Consider the following 21,682-nt stretch of genomic DNA (forward strand, 5'->3'; position numbering starts at 1 on the left):
TATGTAATGTGAGTTTAATTAACGTTACATGCATGTTCAATAGTATCATTGTTACATTAAGAATCTAGATAGATGAATACTTGAACACTGTCGAACACTAGTTCATTCAGTCACAGTCATGCTTTAAAAATTATGTGGACAGAAACGAATTATTCTCACCTTGATTGCAAGCGACGTGTTTAGTTTGGCGTGGTTCATTACTGTGATCTCTATGAAGTAGTCGGAGTCGTGAACGCCCTTGTGCATGTCGTGGAACACGCCACCATGACTGAGATTAGATGAGATTATGCGTGGTTTGATCTGGAAGTGTCTGTGGTAACACCCTGTCCCTGGCGTACAGTAGCAGTTGGCGCCCCGTGCATAGTCGCCGTACCTCGCTGTGCAGTTGGCCAGTGTCTGGGGGTAATTAAACACAACTGAATAAATACTTAGGTAGTTGTGCCCTGAGACGAAGAAAACATTTATATTAACAGAACAAAGCAACCAATAACAGAGGAAGGTATGTACTTGCGTGTCTCCTTGAGCTGATAGATGTTCTTCTCCGTGGTAGATGTCTGAGCCGGTGATGTTGTCGTAGAGTCTCCACGACACAGTCTCTAGACCACTATGGTCATCAAACGCCAGCCACTCAAATCTTAAATGCAAGACATGGTACTTTGTTGAACGAGTGAGTGAGTTTGCTTTAACGCGCCTTTGAATAGTATTTTAGTTATTTTCTCGGCGTGTCAGCTTCACGGAGTGATGTGAACCCTACGAGCACGGGTATGGTACTGACAAACCGAGAAACATAATTAATGAAAAGTTGGATTTGAACCCATGATCATAAGTTTCACGAAAGCAGGAGGGACGCAACTTTGAGCCGTAAATTGCGGCGGATGAGACAAATTTGGCCACCCGTTGCCATTGTTTTGCGTTGAAGGTACTGTTTACTTACTTAACATGTAGAAAGGGAAACTTACGTCATTTCATTGAATTCTTCTACTCTATGAACACTGATGTTGAGTCTGTCTCCCCTGGTGAGCCACAGGTTCTCTATGACTGGAGGCGATGTGTCCACGTGGACTGTCACGCTCTCCTCAAGGAGTTCGCGCCTGATGTCGTACGCCCTGACCCAGAACCTGACGGTGTCTCCATCCACGAGGACCGGTGTGACTGTCTGGTGCTGAGTCAGACCCTGGCTCTGGAAGTCGGCGTCAGGAGGGGGAGAGAGGATGCTGCTGCCGCCACTGTGGTCAATCAGGAAGGCGGTGCGGTATTCCACTATGCCTATGTTATATAAATGTGGGAGGAACATTTTTTTGGAAAACCTAATCATTACATTCCTGGCAAAGAATACTAGTACGATATGATATTTTATGATTGTCTATATTTGCAAAAGGTTTTTGAAAGTTTGATGTAAAGGGATGGTTTTTTGAATAATGTATAATTGATGAACTGCTACACATTGTATTTTATTTGAAATGTGAATAAAGATTCAATAAAAAAATGTTTTATCTCAACACCAAAAAACAAAAAAACAAAAACAAAACTCTTCCCTCATTACATTGAGCTTAATAAACAGATATTAAAGACTAGTGGTAAATGCATAACAAGGAAAAAAACAACAAAAAAAACAACACATGAGCCAAGATCCTGGAGCGGGAACGGAATAGAAGGAGCTTCCTCTTATCACAAATGTAATGTTGTATTTAATGGAAACATTTGATGAAATGGTTAAAAAGAATCTAATTTGATTCAATACATCCATAGATGTTTTACAACATGGACGAAACTTGGGTAGGGAATAACTGGGGTCTGGTTGCAATGTGTGTTAACTTGCTGACCGCATACAGTGAATACAACATTCTGCTGATTGTCAACCAACCACTGATTGTCTGCCAGATGGCATTTGTTACTGCTCATGATATCAATCACTGATGGTCCCCTGACGGCACAGGTATCCTCTTTCACGAAGCCGTCACTATACAACCTACCAACCATGAGGGAATTGTGATAATTCGACTCCATGTTCATCCATAACAGGCAGGTATTGGGGAAATGAAGCATAATGAACACAAGCACTTCCTCACCCTGAACGTGATCAATGCCGTCTATTCCCCTGGAGTGGTTGTTGTCGTCGTAGTCCGGGGTAACGTCATGCAAGGAGGCTGCTTGCTTCAGCCACCCGTTGTTGTAATGGAGGATGTTGATGTACCTGTACAGTGTATAGGGATGTTATATTGTTATGCACTTGAAATACAAATATACAAATACATTTACATTTTGTTTGAGCATTTGACAGTTAAGTTAAATTATTTTTCGCTGTTTCGACGTGGTAGGGGGAAGTTGTTAAAGCGTTTGCTGGCCACGCAAAAGGCCTGGGTTCGATTCTCCACATGGGTACAATGTATTGCGCTTATTTTTTTTGTCCTCCGCCGTGATATTGTTGGAATGTTGATGGCGGAGTAAAACCCAATTTACTCACTCCATGTTGTAAAATATTCTAGTAGCGATTATGTCCCTGTCAATGGATCACTTTAATTACGTCCTCAACGACCTGGGGAGTATTCAACCAAAGTTGCCTGTCAGGCGTTTCTTATCCGACTGGGTACCCCTTCGTGGTTTGGTGAACGGGCACCAATTTTGAACAGTCACATGCCTGGAGAGACACGACGTGATGCAGATGACACGAGTTGGTTGATGCACACTTCCTTACCTCTTCTCCCAGTCGACAGACACGTCCTTCGTATTCCACTGCCAGCGATGGGTTGTTCTATAAGCCGATGACGTCACTAGCAGCCTTGTGTCATGGACCACGCTCACTTTTGACACCCCATCATAGATGAATATTCGCCGAGCACTCTTGCTGTTTTCGGCCTTGTCGTAGGCGGTTAAAACAAGCGCATATACCCCAGGGTGTGACAGATGAAACTGGCTTGAAGATATCTGCAAACCAAGGATGAATGATGTATTATTTAGATGTGAAAGATCAGATGACAAAAATGTATTGGCTTGACAATAAAATAATCGCACATAATGATCATGATATATTAACTGTTTCATGCATGTGTGTAATTCCCCCCCGGGGGAACTTGTTGATCATACATTTGGATTGGCAAGGTGACATGTAAGAACATCCGTTATGTTTGTAGCATGATAACGCAAAGTCCACCATGACCAGATATCACAGCTTGCCAGCTAAATGAGCAAAGCAGATGGGCAAAAGTGTCTATAAACCTACGAGCCCGGATGAGATGTCGAGACCTAGGATCAAATTCGTTGCGAATCTGCGCTTCCAATCGGCGACTCAATGGTCCTGACACCTGTAAGGGACGCACTCTCTGTGACCGAGTGAAGACATATTATCTGTCACAATAGCATACCTCGCCTCTGTATCTGTCAGATTCAAAGGCTAGTGATTTCTCCACGAGCTGAGAGTCACTTCTGTTGGGATGTTTGTCATAAAGTTCAAATATCGACACCAAGTAGGAGAACACCAGGACGTCGTCCCTCCATCCCTGCCACGTGACACTGATCGGAGCCTGGAGTCAGACAGATACATTACATGTGTATATGACACTCAGCAACACATGGACATCACTGACATGTAAACATCATGTAACAATCAGGCCGATTGATGGCCAGTGAAGCAGCATCAAGCAAAGTGCAGGTTTTGCTCCTGTATTCAATGTGTCCATTAGCCTGGAGACCAAGAGTAATACATATATAACCATGTTGCGCCACACTAGACAGACTAGATAATAACTACACTATTCAGCAATAGTCCATGACATCACAGAAGGTTTGTATGAGGTCATTCCTACAATAGATATCTATTATACTGTCAAGCTACATATATATGTTTCTACAGTCTTACAATACTAGAATAATAACAATAATGCAACTATCATCTATCATGTCTCCCTATTTGGTTTACATGTACACTGATTCAGAAATTGGACTCATTGTTCAGTATAATAATTGTTCTTCACAAGTTCTAAAATGACCTGTGTGGGGGTCTTGGCCAGCGATATCATGTCATCTTTGCAGTTCTCCTCCAGTTCTCCACTGCAGTGATGTGGGTCTATGAAGTCAAACCCGAGGATATACCGATTGATTTGTGTCTTCCCTTCGTAGAAGTAAGTCACGAGATTGCCGCTCTCCTTGTTCCTCACTTTAACGTAGCCACCATTAGTTGCCTCAAATGTAAATTCCATTCTGAGAAAAAAACCCGGATAATCAAAGAAGTTCAGTTAACTTGCATAATATGTAGGTTGCTATATATTTGTCATTGCAAATTTAATCAATGGGTATTCGACAAGTTTAGATTGATTATTGTAACAATACATTGGTTGTTCAAGACCGCTCATGCCATGTGACTCACATATCTCCATTCTCCACATGATGGGAGAGAAAGGTATCCGCAGTCACGTCCTCCTCACAGGTCAACTTAGTTTGATGAGGTGCCGTCTTACTGGGGCCATTGCAAGGTCGTACAGTGCTCCTTATGACATAGTCGTCTGGAACATACTTACAACTTAAAACATAGTTTTTGAAAGGACCAAAGGTGAATAAAACCAAAGTGAACATATTTAGCAAATAGCAACTAACAATGGATAACTTATGATATCAATGGAAGCCACAAAACCCTTTAAATAACCATAAGAAGCATAAGAGTCAATTGTGCAATTCCGTCTGTAACATTAGAATGTGTTTTTGAATCACTTTCAAATGATGATGATATCCGGGGCGTGAGACAAGGTGAGCGTATCCGGTCACATTCGTGACACCAGTAGAAAACACATGCAAAGGCAAGTCAACTGCTCATCTGAACAAACACGTGATCATGTGATAAAGTCAAAATAGCAATGGCATCAGGCATAACATTAATCAATGATCATGAATGAATACACTTTAAAAGAACACAGAGTTCATACTTCTTGTAACTTCAAATGTTGCTTTGGCGTTGATGATGCCAACAGCAAAGCCCTCAACATAGGCCTGTCTGGGTGGTGGAGTCGCAGTCATGATGAACTTGGTCTCAAATTTGTAGTAGATCATTCTGGTGTCGTTAATGTTGGTCCAGGACTTGTCTTGGGGAGCTCCTTCATTGGGGTTGTCTGGGGCTTCCACCCTGTCCAGGCCCGGGCCGGTCACCTTCAGTGTGTTGTACAAAATAGACGGGAACGTGTCGACTGGAAATACAAGGTGAGTGAGTGAATGCATCCTCGGTGATCTAGTGTATCATGCATCCATATTTTTCGCATAAAAACGTCAGTTGCCCATGAATGATGAGCATCAAATAAAGTTGATAGGACCTGTCAATCAAGGCAAGTTCCAAGAAAAACTGCAACTGTCAGATTGTAACGAACCGTTACAAATATGTCAGGTGGAAGGCGGATGTGTCAGATGACATGGTCAGTAACCGCCAGAATCATCAGTTTCCCGATAACGGGAAGACACAGTTGGAAAATTGCCCCAAGGAATCTATATCCACGGATAACCGAAACTGGTTATTCTCTGACGTTTCTCTACACCCATTCGCAACCATATTTTTATTTTAAACCCTTTATGAATAACACAAGCCCCCCAAAGCCTCTCGTAAGCAACAGCAAGTCTGTGCTGAGCTACAGATAGGAGCCATGAAGGTAGTGACGTAATTTCAGAAACAAAACAATACTGAACCGGATCACATTCTGCAGCAAATCCAAGGCATATGTACAGATAAGAGTAGATAAGTGAATGTTGTTCACACTGCAGGCAGAAATAAATATATCAACGGCCTGGACATGTTCCAGTCTGGACCGGCAAACCCGTGAATGAGTAACATCATCAACTATTCACGCCACTGGGATACAAGTCCCTGCAATCAGCCAAGTCACCCAATTGAACCCTGATCTTCTCTGGGACAAGAATGAGGTACTGGCGTCCTACTCTGACCCTGGCAGCAAGGACAGAGATATGGTTGAGTGGGAACCGTTCACCTCACTGTGTGCAGGCCGTCATTGACACATTTAATGTTTTCAGGATACCAAGAAAACCATTGATTGGGATTTTTTTTGTAATACTTTATAATTAACGTTTGTGCCAAAATGTTCATTGGTTTTGTATGTGTATTTTGTTCCTACTTTTCTCGCAGTGAGTGCCGCTAAACTCTGTTGTACAGATACAATTCCTTGCATATTCCTCTGCACATTCTCCCGGGTAGCACCGTGTACTGTCACTGCGCCACGAACATGTTTCTGAAAAACACATAGCATACTCGTGTCAGTCATTCAGGCGAATTTGGTCGCATTTTATATAACTCCAGGCACCATTACAACTGTAAACTGAAATAGATTATATATTTGATTAAATTTAAATCTACCAAATAACTTTTACCCTGGAACCTCACTATTTTTTGTCATAAAATGTATCCGCTCCAGTCAGTTAAGGCAGAAACGCTAAAACGTTTATCTGGTTATTATGAAAAAAAAAGAAATAGGACAAGGTATTAAAATTTAGTAAAATCTAAATATTTTTTACATTTGTATACTTATCCTGCATTACTCCGTATTGCATTTACTGCTGTCTTTGACAGAGAAACGAACTGTGTGAGATCCAGCTGCTGAAGAAAGTTATTTCAATCTGTCTAGGAAGCAGCGCCCCTTCCCACACAGTCGGCACGTGACCCGGAAGACATGACGTCATGTCAAAACACATAACTGCTTTAACATAACATCGGAAACTTCGTGGGGAGGTAGCGGAGCGGAGATGACCGCGACACCAGCGACCATTCCTGTCGAAGGAAACGAGAGTCGATGCAAAAGAGGGAACCCGAAATAGGTGACAGAAATAGTATGAGGCGGGAAAGCCAAAACTAGAACTGACCTAAGAGCGAATGCGGACAGTGTAGAGCCCTCTAATCTTGGGTGATAAACAACAGAGAGTTTGACGCGCCCCGCTCCGGGTAACGGCGAATCAGTGGCGTCGGGGGTTGCTTTACCTGTTGAGCTACCACCAGGGGACCAAAGCTATGAACGCCGTGGACATCTTCCAAGGCTACATCACGAAGGTAGTGGCTGGCAAAAACGGTGTCGGACTGCCAAAAACAGCCTTCTATGATCGATTTGAGGGAACAGTTACTGTGAAGAGCCATGGTAGACGCGACCACCCGAATCTCGTGTGGGTTGTTAGCCTTGGGGGGGGGGGGGGGTCCAATCCGGCGACTTTATAAGCTTGGAGGATGATCGCCCGGAGCCACAGGGAGATAGTATTCCGGCTGACCTCCGACTGCGACGAAGGGGAGACCAGTAGGTAAAGGCGTTTCCTAGACTTGCGTCAGGCTTTAGAGCGTCGGAGGAAAACCTTCAGGGCCCTAACAGGGCATAATAAAAGCTCCTCCGCGTCGTCGTCGGCACCCACAATCGACGAAAGTGCAGGGATGGTGAAGGATCTATCAGGCTGTCCTGGGAGTTGATTCTTTGCGATGAAGTCCCAGCACAGCCCAAGATGAACTGCGCCATAAGTCCGATGTTTGAACCGGACACGAGAGACGTCGAGGGCGTGGAGCTCACTTACCCGGGCGGCAGTAGCCAAGGCCAGTAGAAACATCATCTTCTTCGTTAAGTCGTTAAAGGAAGACGAGTGGAGTGGTTCGAAGAGAGCCTCCCGAAGAGCCTTTAAGACCACATTCAGATCCCATGCAGGCGGTCTGAACTTGGCTTTCTGGTCTTCAAGACGAAACGAGCGCAGCAATGCCTGAAGTTCGGGAATTTTCGTCATTCTCCGGTCGTCCAGGATGGCAAGAACGGAGTTGATGGCGACCAAGTACGTTAAGATGGGAGAGCCTTTTAATCAACGTGTGCTGCGCAAGTACAGAAGAAACTCATCCAGGAACTGCGGTGACGCTGTTATCGGATCCTGGTGCTTGTCAGAGCAGAATGCCTGGAACGAGGACCATTTATCATCGTATAGTCCCCTTGTTAATGGACGATGGGCTAAAGCAATAGCCTTGGCCGCTCTAGTCGAATAGCCCTTGGCTCCTAGGGCTTTCTGCAGATGTGCTAGGTGTGCAGACGAAACTGAGCGGGACTTGAATGTGGCAACCGACTGTGTGGGTGGATCAGCAGGTTGGACCACGCCGGCAGTTCTAGAGGGTTGTCTCTGGCGATGTTTTGGAGGTCGACAAACCAACTTCTGGCCGGCCGCCAAGGCGCGACAAAATCAGTGTCAGGTGTCGAGTGGCCTGGATCTTTTGAAGAACCCTGGGAAGGAGAACTGGAGGCGGAAAAGCGTACGCGCTTAATCCCTCCCAGGGAACACTGGAGGCGTCGACTGCTACAGCGGCCGGATCCGGGACCGGCGAGATGTAAGTCTGCAGCTGGCATTTCTGAGACGTGGCGAACAGATCAATGTTTGGAGTATCGATTGTTTGACAAAGGACGGTGAAGATCTCTGGGTGGAGTCGCCATTCGGTGGGAGCCACCTTGTCCGGCCTGGACAGAGCATCTGCCAGAACAGTCTTGCAAGCAGGAATGTGCTGAACAAGGAATTGCAGGTCTAAGCGATCCACCAGGTAGAAGAATCGGAAGGTCTGGTTGAGCAGGGACTGAGAGTGGAGAGTACCCTGATTCCTCAGACACCACACCACGGTGATGTTGTCTGTGGAGATGGTCAACTGGGCGTGACAGAGCATGCTCTGCCAGTGGGAGACGGCCAGGATGAGAGCTTCGAGTTCGAGGTTGTTGCTGTGCCAGTGGATTCGATCTCCGGACCACAGCCCTGCAACTGTTTGAGTCCCCAGATGAGCCCCCCAACCCTGTTTGGATGCGTCAACGAACAGGTGGAGGGAGGGCGGTAGCGCGGTCAAGGAGACGCCGCCGCAGAAGTTCAATTCCACCGTCCACCATCGGAGGAAGGGGTGGAGGTGAACTAGGAGGACGATGAGGGACTCCGGATCCTGCTGCCGGATGAAGGGAGCGAGAAACTGTTGAATTGGACGGAGTTGGAGGCGACCTCAGGCAGTCAGGTCTTGAGCCGATGTGAGGAGGCCCAAGAGAACCTGCCATTGGCGGAGAGTTCGAGCCTGCTGGAGGGCAGGGTAGAGGTGAGCGAGGATTTTCAACCACCAGTTCCTTGGGACTTGAAGGAGGTTCTGATCCGTGAGAAACAGGCCCCTGATGAACTGCAGACGGAACGATGGGGTCAGCTCCGACTTCATCTGATTGACGATCCATCCCAACTGATTGAAGAGCCGCAGGGTAAAATGAAGTTGATGTTCCTCAGGTGTAGTTAGGCAGCGACCGGCTTGGTGATCCGTGTGAAAAGCCACGGGGCCGTGGAAATTCCAAATGGTAGGACCACCCACTGGTAATGGGTACCATTGAAAATGAACCTGAGGAAGCGCCGGTCGTTGGGGTGGACGGGTACATGAAGATAGGCGTCCTGGATATCGCGACTGATCAGGGAATCGCCTGCTGTGATTCTAGTCCTGAGCAGTCGGAACGTCGTCATTCGGAAGTAGGGAGGATGTCAAAGGTAGCGCCAGTTGAAAGTGGAGAGGTTGTGTATCATGCGCCAGCTGGTAGTTCCCTTCTTGGGAACCAGAAACACCGGAGAGTAAAATCCTGGGTTTCGAGCCGGGTCGTGCACAATCTCTATGGCCTCCTTCCGCAGTAGGGAGTCGATGCTGTCGTGAAGGGGCCGAAGTTGGTGGCGAATAAGCATCTGTTGTCGGAGGGGACGTCAGGGGAGGAAGTGCAGCCAATGGGAGCTGGTACCCCTGAAGGAGGTCGTTTGTGACGAATGGGACATCCAGTATAGACCAGTTTCTCCAAAACCGGCCTAGTCTCCCACCCACAGGTGTGTCCGTGACCGGAACGGCTGGGGGTAGGAGGTCCCAGTCGTTGAGGTCCCACCGGTCAATGCTTCGAGGTGGCGACGGGGCGACGATCCCTTCGGGGCTGGTAGGTGCCACGGAATTTACCACGACCACGCCCTGTCTGGCCACGACGCTGATTGGTGCGTGACATGCTCCAAGGCTCTGAGAGACGTTTCATCTCTCGCGAAGCTGGAGACTCGGGCGTGTGTAGCGAAGATGGCACTATTAAAAAGGGTAGGACCCGACCAAGTTTGTCATAGTAAGGAACGCTCGAATTCGGAATCCCATTCCGCGGAAGTCAAGTAACCCAACCGTCGAGTGGCAGTGATCTCCGCAAGAGCGGCTCTCAGATGATTGCGCAAATGGTCGACCTTGCGAAGTTGGAATGTCATAACAGTGCGTAGGTGGTCGATCCTGTTAGGATCCTGTTAGATCCTGGTCAATGGCCCTAGGCAGAGGAGTCAAGTGTAGACTGTGGCTTCAAAGAATGCCGCAGTTCCATTTCCACGAAAGCGAGTCGGGAGTCCGGCATACGTATGGTGGCAGACTGGGAAGACCCGGACATTCGATGTAAGTCCTCGTCAAGGATGTGTGACCGTCGGCCACATCGAAGGAGTGGACAGGGAAATCATCACGCCGGAAACGAGGAGCCTTGAACGATGGCGTGAGGGACAACTCAGCGAAGTCCTCGTCCAACGCCGTAACAAGGTCTGTCAGCATTGGGTCGGGTGGAAGCGAAGTCGGTTTAGTAGATTTTTTCGACATCAGAGCCCGGGGAGGGAGCGACGGAGGTCAAACGGTCCGCTAGCCGATCAGCAACCTGTGATACGCCAAAGTGTGTATCAATCTCGGGAGATAGATGGTCATAATCGGGTCGAAATGACCCTTCTGATGAGGAGGAATGACGTCGACGACTATGTACGGGTGAGCGACTACGAGAACGACGACGGGATCGACCTTACTTGGACGAGTGCCGAGAAGCAGTCGGAGGCGACGAGGTGTACGACAATCGAGACCGATGAGCACCCGAAGTAGAGGGGGCCGCAGGAATCGAAGTATCTGTAGTCGGGGCCGTCAGTGGCGCCGGCGTCACAGGAGGCACCGTCAGCGCCGCTGAGGCGGGAGTAGCTTGCGCAAACAATGACTGCATCCAAGCTTGCATCCAAGATGGATCCATAAACGATGACGGGAGGGCATGTCCATACGTAGGTGGCGCCGCACAAGTCAAAGGCGCCGAAGTAGTCAGAGGCGCCGGAGGTAGAGGCGCCCGATACATCGGAGGCGCAGGAGGTAGTGGCGCCGGAGTCATCAGAGGCGCCGGAGTTATCGACGTAGATAGCAGAGGTGACAGGAAACCCGTTTACGGGCGATGCTGCAGACGATGAGGTCGAAGCAAGCGACGGTAAGGGGGGTGTAGGAGACCGTGAACGGTCGTATGTCGTGCCATGGGAGGCAGACTCTACGTTGGATGGCATGATTGAGTGCCGACGCACACGTTGAGTGAAGCGTTTCCGAGACACTCGTAGGTAGTCGGTGAAGAAAACTGCCGACAGGGGACTACAGTATCTGCACTGCTCTGTGAGGGTCCACGGGGTTGTACAGTCAAGGCAGCAGGGGCGGGGGTCCCGTCCAGATTTATTCCCGCAGCAGTTAGTGAAGCGAGACATTCTGGAATTGAAGCAAAAGCATAACAATGTGTAAACACACAACTGAAACATAATGCAACTCAAGATAACTTATTCTGTTACAAAGTTTATAAGAGCAAACAATTACGCTTCAAACACGCCAAATACAAACATAAAATTTAATGTAAAACTCCAACCACAGAGCGAATTCAAAACACAAAACACGAAAATACGTGGACGCGTAGTGAATCGCAAAAGGGCAGGAAAAAATGGCGGATAAACCAAAATGGCGGGAAACAACAATACGCTCGGAAATACCGTGACGAGAGCCACAACACGAGCGAGAAACGTTACCATTTAACAATAGAATGAAGTCAAAGGTAACAAACCAAATACAATAAACAACACAGCAGACTTTTGTCGTAGTAAACAACAGAAAGTCAGGATCAGATAAAGCTTGAATATTTCCACGAGAGATACAGTATACGTCCGTTCCGTGTGGCTGACAAAGCAGTTATGTGTTTTGACATGACGTCATGTCTTCCGGGTCACGTGCCGACTGTGTTGGAGGGGGCGCTGCTTCCTGGACAGATGGAAACAACTTTCTTCAGCAGCTGGATCTCACACAGTTGTCTCTCTGTCAAAGACAGCAGTAAATGCAATACATAGTAATGCAGGATAAGTTAAAACATTTAAAGGTTATGAAAACCTTTTGAAATGTTGGTTTAAAAAAAAATCAGGCATATTCGATTGGCTGGCAATTGGCCTTTCTTCTTCTTTAAATTTGCATTACTTATTATTCTGACATGACGAGAAAAGTAGGTATGGCTAAAGTGAGTGAGAGGGCTCATTTTTCGAATTTCGTGTCCCTGACCCAAGATTACTTTTTACCTACATGTCCAATAGCAATCAGAATGGCTCAAATACACGATCATTAAATGTTTGATAAAGGTAACAAAACACTTTTGTAATCATAGGAAACGTAAGAGCCCGACGATAACGCCTATTCCGTGAGCATTTGGTTATTGGCCAAGCCAATGTACCACGAAATCCATGTCTCCAGGATAAACCATAATTATTAATACAATCGAGGGAGGACTTTCTGCATGTACACAAAAAGTATTTGAGACAAGTGGATTAGTGTGGTATGAAGTTGGAGATCAAAACTTCTTAGAGAATCGAACAGATTCACACTTAAACTTTGACTTTTGTGAATCCCCTTCATCAACAGTTCCTCTCTCTAATACTATATTAATTTTGAATGTATAGTTGTTTTCCTGCATTGTTTTAAGGATTATGGTTAATCTCTGAGATAGGGACCATCTTTGGTGGTACATTTGCTGAGCCCTCCAAAAATATTCACCTCATCAAAAGTATTGCATCACCAAATTGGAAGTGTAATTGCGAGTTTATATTCATGGTAGAGATTTTCAAATTGTTACCTGTGTGTTGTCACATCATCTGCTTGTAGAATGGTAAACACCTTAACTGCCCCACCTTGTGGGTGCGTTTATGCGAACCGTATGCACAGCTGAGGGATTAAAAAAGAGAATTCATGTTTGGTGACGGAAAGTTCATGCTGTTACTATTATTCCTAACTGTTATTAATGTTGACTGAAAGTTCTACTAATTTAAACGTCTGTCTTTATTACGATTGTAACTGAAATGTCTAAGCATTTTATCCGAGACAATCAAAGATGGCAAATCATTGGCATGCACCGAACTGGCATGACATGTCGGGATATTGTTGCTGTGTCAAACATTAATCATGCTGTAATCTGTAGACTGATCAGAAAACACACTTTGACTGGACATGTGAGGGACATGCCGAGATCAGGACGTCCACGAAGACCAGTGACAGAGAGGACACGGTCCTTGTAGGCCAGGCAAAACTTGCACTGTTCTTCATCATCACTGACATACCAACAACAGAGCATCCCTAAGCACCATCAGGAGTCGACTGAATGCAGCAGGATTAAGGGCCACAACACCAGTAAGACGTCCCCTGCTCTCACCCCATTATATGCTGGGCTCTGTAGCCTGGTGTCAGACTCGAGCACACTGGATCTTGAGGTCATTGAGGGGGATTCATTGGTCTTCCGAGAGAAGGTCTACGCTGGTGGTAGGACTTGTATGGAGGCAAAGAGGAACATCTTATCATCAGCAAAACATCCAGGAAACAGTGGCCTCAGGTGGCGGATCAGGGATGGTATGGGGATGCTGCTTCTTTGACTGTAAATTTGATTTTGTGACAGTTTAGGGGGTTCTAAATGGAGAAAGGTACCAAGATACCATATTGAACGGTTTTATTATGCCTTATTTTGATAACCATGTACTTGCAACTCGTCCTATCTCTGTGGACAACGATGCCCTACATTGCATCAGGAATGGCAACACATACCTCAGTTGGGGATCAGGCTTCTGATTTTGAGCATGAGGAGGCATCTTGTGGATGTGATCCGTGGATGAGGAGGCTACACCAGATATTGGCTTACACTATTGATCATCTAGTTGTGACATGGGTATAACATTACTGAGACACGTACGTTTTGATCTGACTATCTCATTCCTGACAGTTATCAGATTTACCCAGTTACAGTCCTAGTAGTCGCTGGCGAATAATGTTGTTTCTGTTCTTTGAAAATGCTCATTTTTCCTTTTATTCATGACTTAACATATTATGTGACGTTAAGTAACACTTTTGTTTGGCTTTCAAGCTTCTCTTTACACTTTTCTGTTCTGATTATCAACAAATTAAATTTTGCTGGTGAGATACATTTGATGAGATGTACATTTCTCGTTGTACGGAATGCTAGGGCTTTGGAAGGTAGTACAAAAGAGAACTGGAGAACTGTCTTCAGCTCAAAGTTGTTAATACATGCACGGAACTGTTTTTGATTTAACCAAATGTTTCAAGGCAATATCAAGTACTATACACTCTGTTCGATACTTTGGCCTATTACTGTTTATACCCCCATCCACCAGCGCAAGTTGTTAAATGTCTTTCAACGACACAGAGTAAAGTCTTGTTCTTACCAGTGGTTTCTAAAACAGAGACAACAAATCTTCAAACACACTTAATAAAAACCTATAAAACCAGTCTGTTTGAAACATTGAATGTTGTCACAAGTCAAAACATGCATATATTCAAACTCATTCATATGAACAACTGTTACAATAATTTCTACATTTGATTTCTGAATAGGTTGTTATTGTCATCAATTATGGAAATCCTTTGAGCAAAGAAGGCATTTGTAGTACCTCGTCCAAATGGAGGTATGCAACATTGTATTAAATAACAAGTATATTAAAGATGATGAGTGGGTGTCCACAATTCCCGATACTTACGGATACAGGATTTCTTGTCTGTGGTGACGGCGTACGCTCGTTCCCCAGGCAGCTCCCTGTACACCCCTTCACACCGGGAACACACCTGGTCAGAGGGCGTCGTACATTGCTCCAGGTCACAGTTGGTGATTGGCGAGCACACTGTCCATAGAAAACAGGGCATTAAGACACTACCGACCTGAGAACTGCACGTAACCAAGTGACCAGAAGTAATGTCAACGTAATTAAGATACCAAGTTGTGATATATGTATCATGATTATTGAAACATGTCAGCACCCTATTAATGATTTATTTGCATGAACCAGTCAGAGATGCCAATTTGCCAAGCCTCTCTTCAGGAAAATGAAACAAAATGTATTTCTACAGATCATCCCAATATCATGGTTATTTAAGTTGACTGTATGTGGATCTGTGAGCACTCGGTCACTGAGGAATACGTGTGCATATTAGATAAGGTCACAGTTAACCACTTACTCCGGCATCTGTTTGGGCTGGCATAGAAGCCCATCTTGCAGTTTGTGCATATCTCGGGGAGGCTGCAGGTGCCCCCGCTACTGTGTTGGGCTATGCCGTTGCTGTAGATGATGTGGGACGTTCTGTAGTTGATGTTGCAGGCGCCGGTGGGGTTAATGACGTTGTCGCAGATGGCTACGGATGTGTTGATGAAGTCAATAAAGTACATGTCTATCAATGACAGAGCCTCTTTCGGCTTACATGTTCATATCAATGTACTGATCATGATTAGTCACTTAAATAAATTTGTGTTTAAAAGTATACAATTTTTTCGTAAAGGTAGATTTACCGTGCGGACAGCCATGGTTATCGGTAGATCTGTATCCAGATTTGCACACATGCACCTTGTAGTACACTGTCCTGTTGGAGAGATAGATCCCACGTATGTACAACCTATGAAGATCTAATCAAGTAATATACTCTTTCTAATTTGTAACCAATCGACTTGTTACAAGTCTTTGAATGGCATTTAGAGGAGACACACGCGAGAGAGACTTTATGGATGTCAACTTCTTTATTATGAGGAACTCACGTTTCGGAGTACATGCTTATTCCTTCACCTGGTGATTGAATGCTATGATGCGGAGAGCATATATATGTACATGTGAAAAACACACAAATAAATAGATAATAATGGTGGAAACGTTACAAGTCAACAGTTGAATAGTGGCAAATTGGTCTTTAGCAATGGACAGATAAAAGCCAGGAGATAAATTAGCGCTGCTTGGTAAATGAGCAATGGACAGATAAAAGCCAGGAACTAAATTAGCACTGCTTGGTAATGAGCAATGGATAGATTGGAAGGCAGAGATGAATTATCCCGGGACAAATAGAAGCCAGCAGGATTAATTAGTCTTCATAGGGGCATAATGCGACAGATAGATCGTGGCAGAGCTGAATTAATCAATAAGTCAAGCACAAGGCAGATACGCTCCCTGGTCACGGTTCAGAGCCGGCTGGAATCTACTGATGCTTATGCCCACTTGTAGTTTTCATACTCCGAAATGTAGCGTTCCGCGGAATAAAGAAGCTGACAGCCATCACTACTCTCTCTGAGCCTGTTACAACATTTTAATCCTCACTGCACATCTGTCTTTATTACCTGTCTGTTATTTGACTGTACGTCTGGCTTCATCAAATTACCTGTGTGCTTCTTGTTATCCATTACTAGTTGTTGTTAATGTTAATCTGTTGCTTACCACAACATATATACGACAGTTGGTGATTATCTGTATGACAGTTGGTGATTATCTGTATGACAGTTGGTGATTATCTGTATGGCCATTGGATATAACCTGTATATCAGCTAGTAATTATCCGCATGCAGTTTGTCATTACCTGCATGACACTTAGTGATCATTTGTCTGGCAGTATATAAATATATGTAAGGCAGTTATAGTGATTATCTGTATGACAGCTGGTCATTATCTCTTTGACAGTTAGTGATTATCTCTTTGATAGTTAGTGATCATCATTAGTGTAGTGACACAGCCTGTATGCCAGTGTTGGTATACATGGTAGATTGTGATTACCTACATGACAATAAGTGATTACATGTATGACAGTGAGTGGACATCTGTATGGCAGTTAGTGATTTACCTGCATAACGGTTGGTGATTATCTGTATGACAGTTGGTCATTACCTGTATGACAATTAGTTATTACCTGTATGACAGTTGGTGATCATCTGTATGACAGTTGGTGATTATATGTACGACAGTTGGTGATTATCTGTATGACAGTTGGTAATTATCTGTATGGCAATTGGATATTACATGTATAGCAGCTAGTGATTATCTGTATGACAGTTGACCATTACTGCTCACTTGTAGTGTTCACACTCCGAAATGTAGCGTTCCTCGGAATAAAGAAGCTGACAACCATAAATACCATTTTAATCCTCACGGTACATCTGACTTTATTGCCTGTCTGTTATTTGAGTTTACATCTGGCTTCATCCAGTTATCTGTGTGCTTCTTGCTATCCATTATCTGTTGTTGTTAATGTTAATCTGATAGTTAGTGATTACCTGCATTGTAGTTAGTGTTGGCCTGTATGACAGTGCTGGTATCTATGGTAGATTGTGATTACCTGCGTGATAATTAATGATTACATGTATGACAGTAAGTGAACATCTGTATGGCAGTTAGTGATTTACCTGCATAACGGTTTGTGATTATCTGTATGACAGTTGGTCATTACCTGTATGACAATTAGTAATTACCTGTATGACAGTAAGGGATTATTCATATGAGAGTTAGTGATTTACCTGTATGGCCGTTGGTAATTACTTGTATGACGGTTAGTGATTACCTGTATGACAGTTGATCGATACCTGTAAAACAGTTGCTGACTACCTGTATGGCAGTTAGTCAATACATATATGACAATATATGCTTAGCAGTGAATACATGTATTACATCTGATCAATACCTGTGTGGCTACTGGCTATTACCTGTATTTGCTGCACCGACTCAACCACAAGAACCCGCACGACGTATAAGATGTCTTCCGGCGTGACTGGACGTTCGTGATAACATGTATCCTGCAACAAAGATAAACGTGACTGTGACTTCTAACATACTTGCACAACATGAAAGGAGTCTGTTGATATGAGTTAACACATAATTAGGTAAGATTTCCAAGTTCATTTAACAGGTCATGGCAATGCTGTCATAAGCAGTTTTTCTCGTGTAAAAAAACCATAACCCATTTCATATTGATTCTGGCACTGCAGGGTTTCCATAGTCCATGCAAATTGCTCAGATACTTCAAGTTCGTTCACGAATATCCTCGCCCATCAAAGTGAACAAAACCAATAAAAGTGACAAAATCCTTTCTACACCTATAAGAAAACTCTGCCAAAAGCACATCATGAGTATGTGTTTTTGAATCATTATCAAATATTCATTTAGCCAGGTATTTGCAGAATGGTTCGCGTATCCTGCTCCACCAGTGTCACCCGTCACAAACACATACAAAGCCAGTCAGTTGTCCACAGGCAACTTACTATTTCTAAATGTCAGTGAAACAAGGTAATTGTGGTAACTGCCAAGAAAAGTCAATGTTTTACCTGAAAAAAACATATGGTACAAGTGACAAAAGTGAATTGCATTGAACATAAGTTTTGTCATTGATTTGGAAATGTCCTCCACATCCACAGGCCTTGGATGCTGTAACAGCTTTTGAGCAAGAGTCGTAGGATGCTCTTTGAAATCTTCGAAGAATGAGCATGCTCGATTGTACCTCAAAACTTAGGAAATGAATACACAAACAGCAGGAATGTCTGAATATTGCTCGACATGAATGGAAAATTGACTATTAGAAAGAATCTTTATACACAGACCTAATCATGACATCGATGATCGCAACTATTGACTCAATCATTGGGAGGATGTGTAGAAGCAACCACAGATATGCCATGAAAAGGGTTCTATTTCAAGTGTGCTCAATATATAAAAGGGGGTGGCAAAAGTAAGTCTGTAATACACTCAGTGTAGCAAAGAAGTATGAGTTATGGACCACAATAGTTCACTTTATGAAAACAAACCAGTTTCCATCCTTTGTGATGGTGCTGGTCGCTCCATTGAAACACCGGGCTACAGCTGATCGGGATTCACCTGCCTACAACGGCATTTGACCTTGTTTCTTTGCACTTCTGTTAATCTTGGCATGTTGTTGAACTGTCACTGTTCGATTGACGCAGATGTCAGGCAATCGAAAACCCTGTATTTTAACACCGTTCATAGTGCTACTGCACGTGCAATACGTGCAGCTTCAAGGCCAAATGATCACAAAAGGCAGGACAGGTTGGCAACAGTTGGGACATGTCGGCAACAGTTGGGACAGGTCGGCAAAAGTAAGGACATGTCGGCAACAGTAGGCACATGTCGGCAACAGTAAGGACAGGTTGGCAACAGTTGAGACCGGTTGGCAATAGTTGTGATATTTCGGCAACAGTAGGGACATGTCGGCAGCAGTAAGGACATGTCGGCAACAGTTGGGACATGTCGGCAACAGTAGGGACATGTTTGCAACAGTTGGGACGTTCGGCAACAGTAGGGACATGTCGGCAACAGAAAGGAAAGGTCGGTAACATGTAATAACAGTTCAGACACACGAAACACTGCACTGAGCACACATAAATACAAACGTACTTTAAAGGCTTGATCAAACGTCAGTTTTCAAATTATTGACTTAAAGAATAGGTATAGTGAGTTTTGTACGGACGTGGTCAATATAGTCAAAGGCAGCAAGTGTTGTCAATGTCGAGATACGTACATGTAGATTTGACGGTAATACATTGAACCGGTATCTTGCACGAAGGTAGCGCAACCCTTTATTTAACACAAGGTGTTCCTCTGCATTTACCCAGGGTCTACTCATAATGGCGCAGTGTGTCAACACAAAGCCCACTGGCGGCCTTACATGTATTCCAGGAAACGGGTGAACGCGCCCACAGAAGAGTGAGGGCTGACAGAAGCAACCTTGTTTTGACTTTCACTCGCATTTGAATCTCTTTCGTCATTTTATCGAGACAGCTGGTCAATTAAAATAAACCGCCGCTGCGTTGGAGAAAACGTCCGACATGTTTAGAGAAAACGTCCTCTGGTCACGCTAACTTTATTTCTTGTATAGTTTTGCTGGAATATGATAAAGTAACATTAAGTGAATGATATGACACTTAATGGTGTGAACACTGGGCTTTGGTGTTGTTTTAGTGTTGTATTAAGCTTTCCTAATTCCCTGTTTAAGCTCACTTCATGAGTAATTTGCCACAGCCTCAATCACCTCGTGCACTGTCACACAATAGCCAGCCTAGGCGCGCCCCTTACTGCTCCTTTGTGCTCAACGTTGCAGCTTACTGTCTCCCGTTTAAAGGGTTTAGTTATATTACAGTTTATATCACATTTGATAATACAACCAGACGATCACACATATAGTATTTGACAGTCCAGTTTAAAGGGTTTAGTTATAATACAGTTTATATCACATTTAATGTTACTACCAGACGATCACACATATAGTATTTGCCAGTGTTGGACAATGTGGTATTCACAATTGGACAAGTCTTGTGATTCATTCATTTCTAAAGGTTAGACTTTTGTTGATATTTTGTAGTTTGTACGCATTCCTAGGATTTGTAGGGATATTGTGTCTATGTTGTTGATCATTTGGCTGTTTTGACATGTTTTGTCAATATTGGTTGCATCACGGTAACTAGTTGTGTTTCTGTATGCATTACAAGTGCTATTATTTAAATATAGTACATAATATATCATTATTAAACTAAATCTTCAAGTACTGTGAAGCTGATGTATGCTCGTGTGAACAGTGAAAGCAAGGATGTGAAATACATGTGTTGCCAGGATACATATTGGTACTTGTGAATGTGTAATGTATGAATGTATAGTGTATTTTAGAAATGTTTTAATTTACTCTGCAATAACATCTGTTGGTAGTAATATTGCTGCGATTTTCGATTTGATGACAGCATATATTTATGTTTTACATTTGTTTCAGGGTTTAATTTATCAGTAATAATTTGGCTTTAACTGCGATCAACATCTGTGTCTGTCTTTCATGTCATGAAGCAATCTCGGTTTCACACACACACACACACACACACACACACACACACACACACACACACACACACACACACACACACACACACACACACACACACACACACACACACACACACACACACACACACACACACACATACACGCACACACACACATACACACACATACACAAACACACACACACACACACACATACACACACACACATACATACATACATACATACATACATACATACATACACAAACACACTCACACACACACACGTACACACACACACACACACACACACAAACACACACACACACACACAAACACACAAACACACACACACACACGTACACACACACACGTACACACACACACACAAACACACACACACACATACACAAACACACACACACACACACACACACACACACACACACACACACGCACACACACACACACACGTGCATGCACGTCACTATATAAGGGCAGTCATCTTGGACCCCATTTCACCTCACCTCTGATGTTAAAAGCGTATTGGGTGCAGATGTTACAATTCAATATGCTGGAGCGACAGGCTGTTGCACACCAGTTTCACAAAGAACCCTTTTCCACTTCACAGAAGGTCGGTGTTTACAGTGGGGGTCTTGAGCTACCAGGAAGTGTACCAGGAAGACTTAAGGCCACATTTGAATATAATGAGTTACACAGCATGGATACATTTCTATATTTATGGCATAACCTATTGATTTTGTGATGGTGTTACATTCTGTGT

At 44.1% G+C, this 21,682-nt stretch overlaps 1 protein-coding gene and 1 long non-coding RNA gene across 3 annotated transcripts in view; both read right to left on the reverse strand.

Moving 5' to 3' along the window:
- LOC124122333 overlaps window positions 1–21,682 on the reverse strand; it is a 156,196-nt gene that overhangs the window by 35,596 nt on the left and 98,918 nt on the right. The gene's annotated exons all lie outside the window — the stretch shown is intronic.
- On the reverse strand, window positions 6,108–14,800 carry LOC125381032. 2 transcript variants are annotated; one of them, XR_007221650.1, is made up of 4 exons: window positions 13,868–14,800; window positions 13,482–13,698; window positions 12,909–12,997; window positions 6,108–6,221 (listed from the first exon to the last, which is right to left on the reverse strand). It is a non-coding gene; the product is annotated as an uncharacterized LOC125381032 (long non-coding RNA). The 2 variants fall into 2 exon arrangements; XR_007221649.1 differs by having other exon boundaries at window positions 13,482–14,800.

Source organism: Haliotis rufescens, unplaced genomic scaffold (assembly GCF_023055435.1).
Source record: "Haliotis rufescens isolate VD_foot unplaced genomic scaffold, xgHalRufe1.0.p SCAF_16, whole genome shotgun sequence".
In the NCBI taxonomy this organism is placed as follows: domain Eukaryota; kingdom Metazoa; phylum Mollusca; class Gastropoda; order Lepetellida; family Haliotidae; genus Haliotis; species Haliotis rufescens.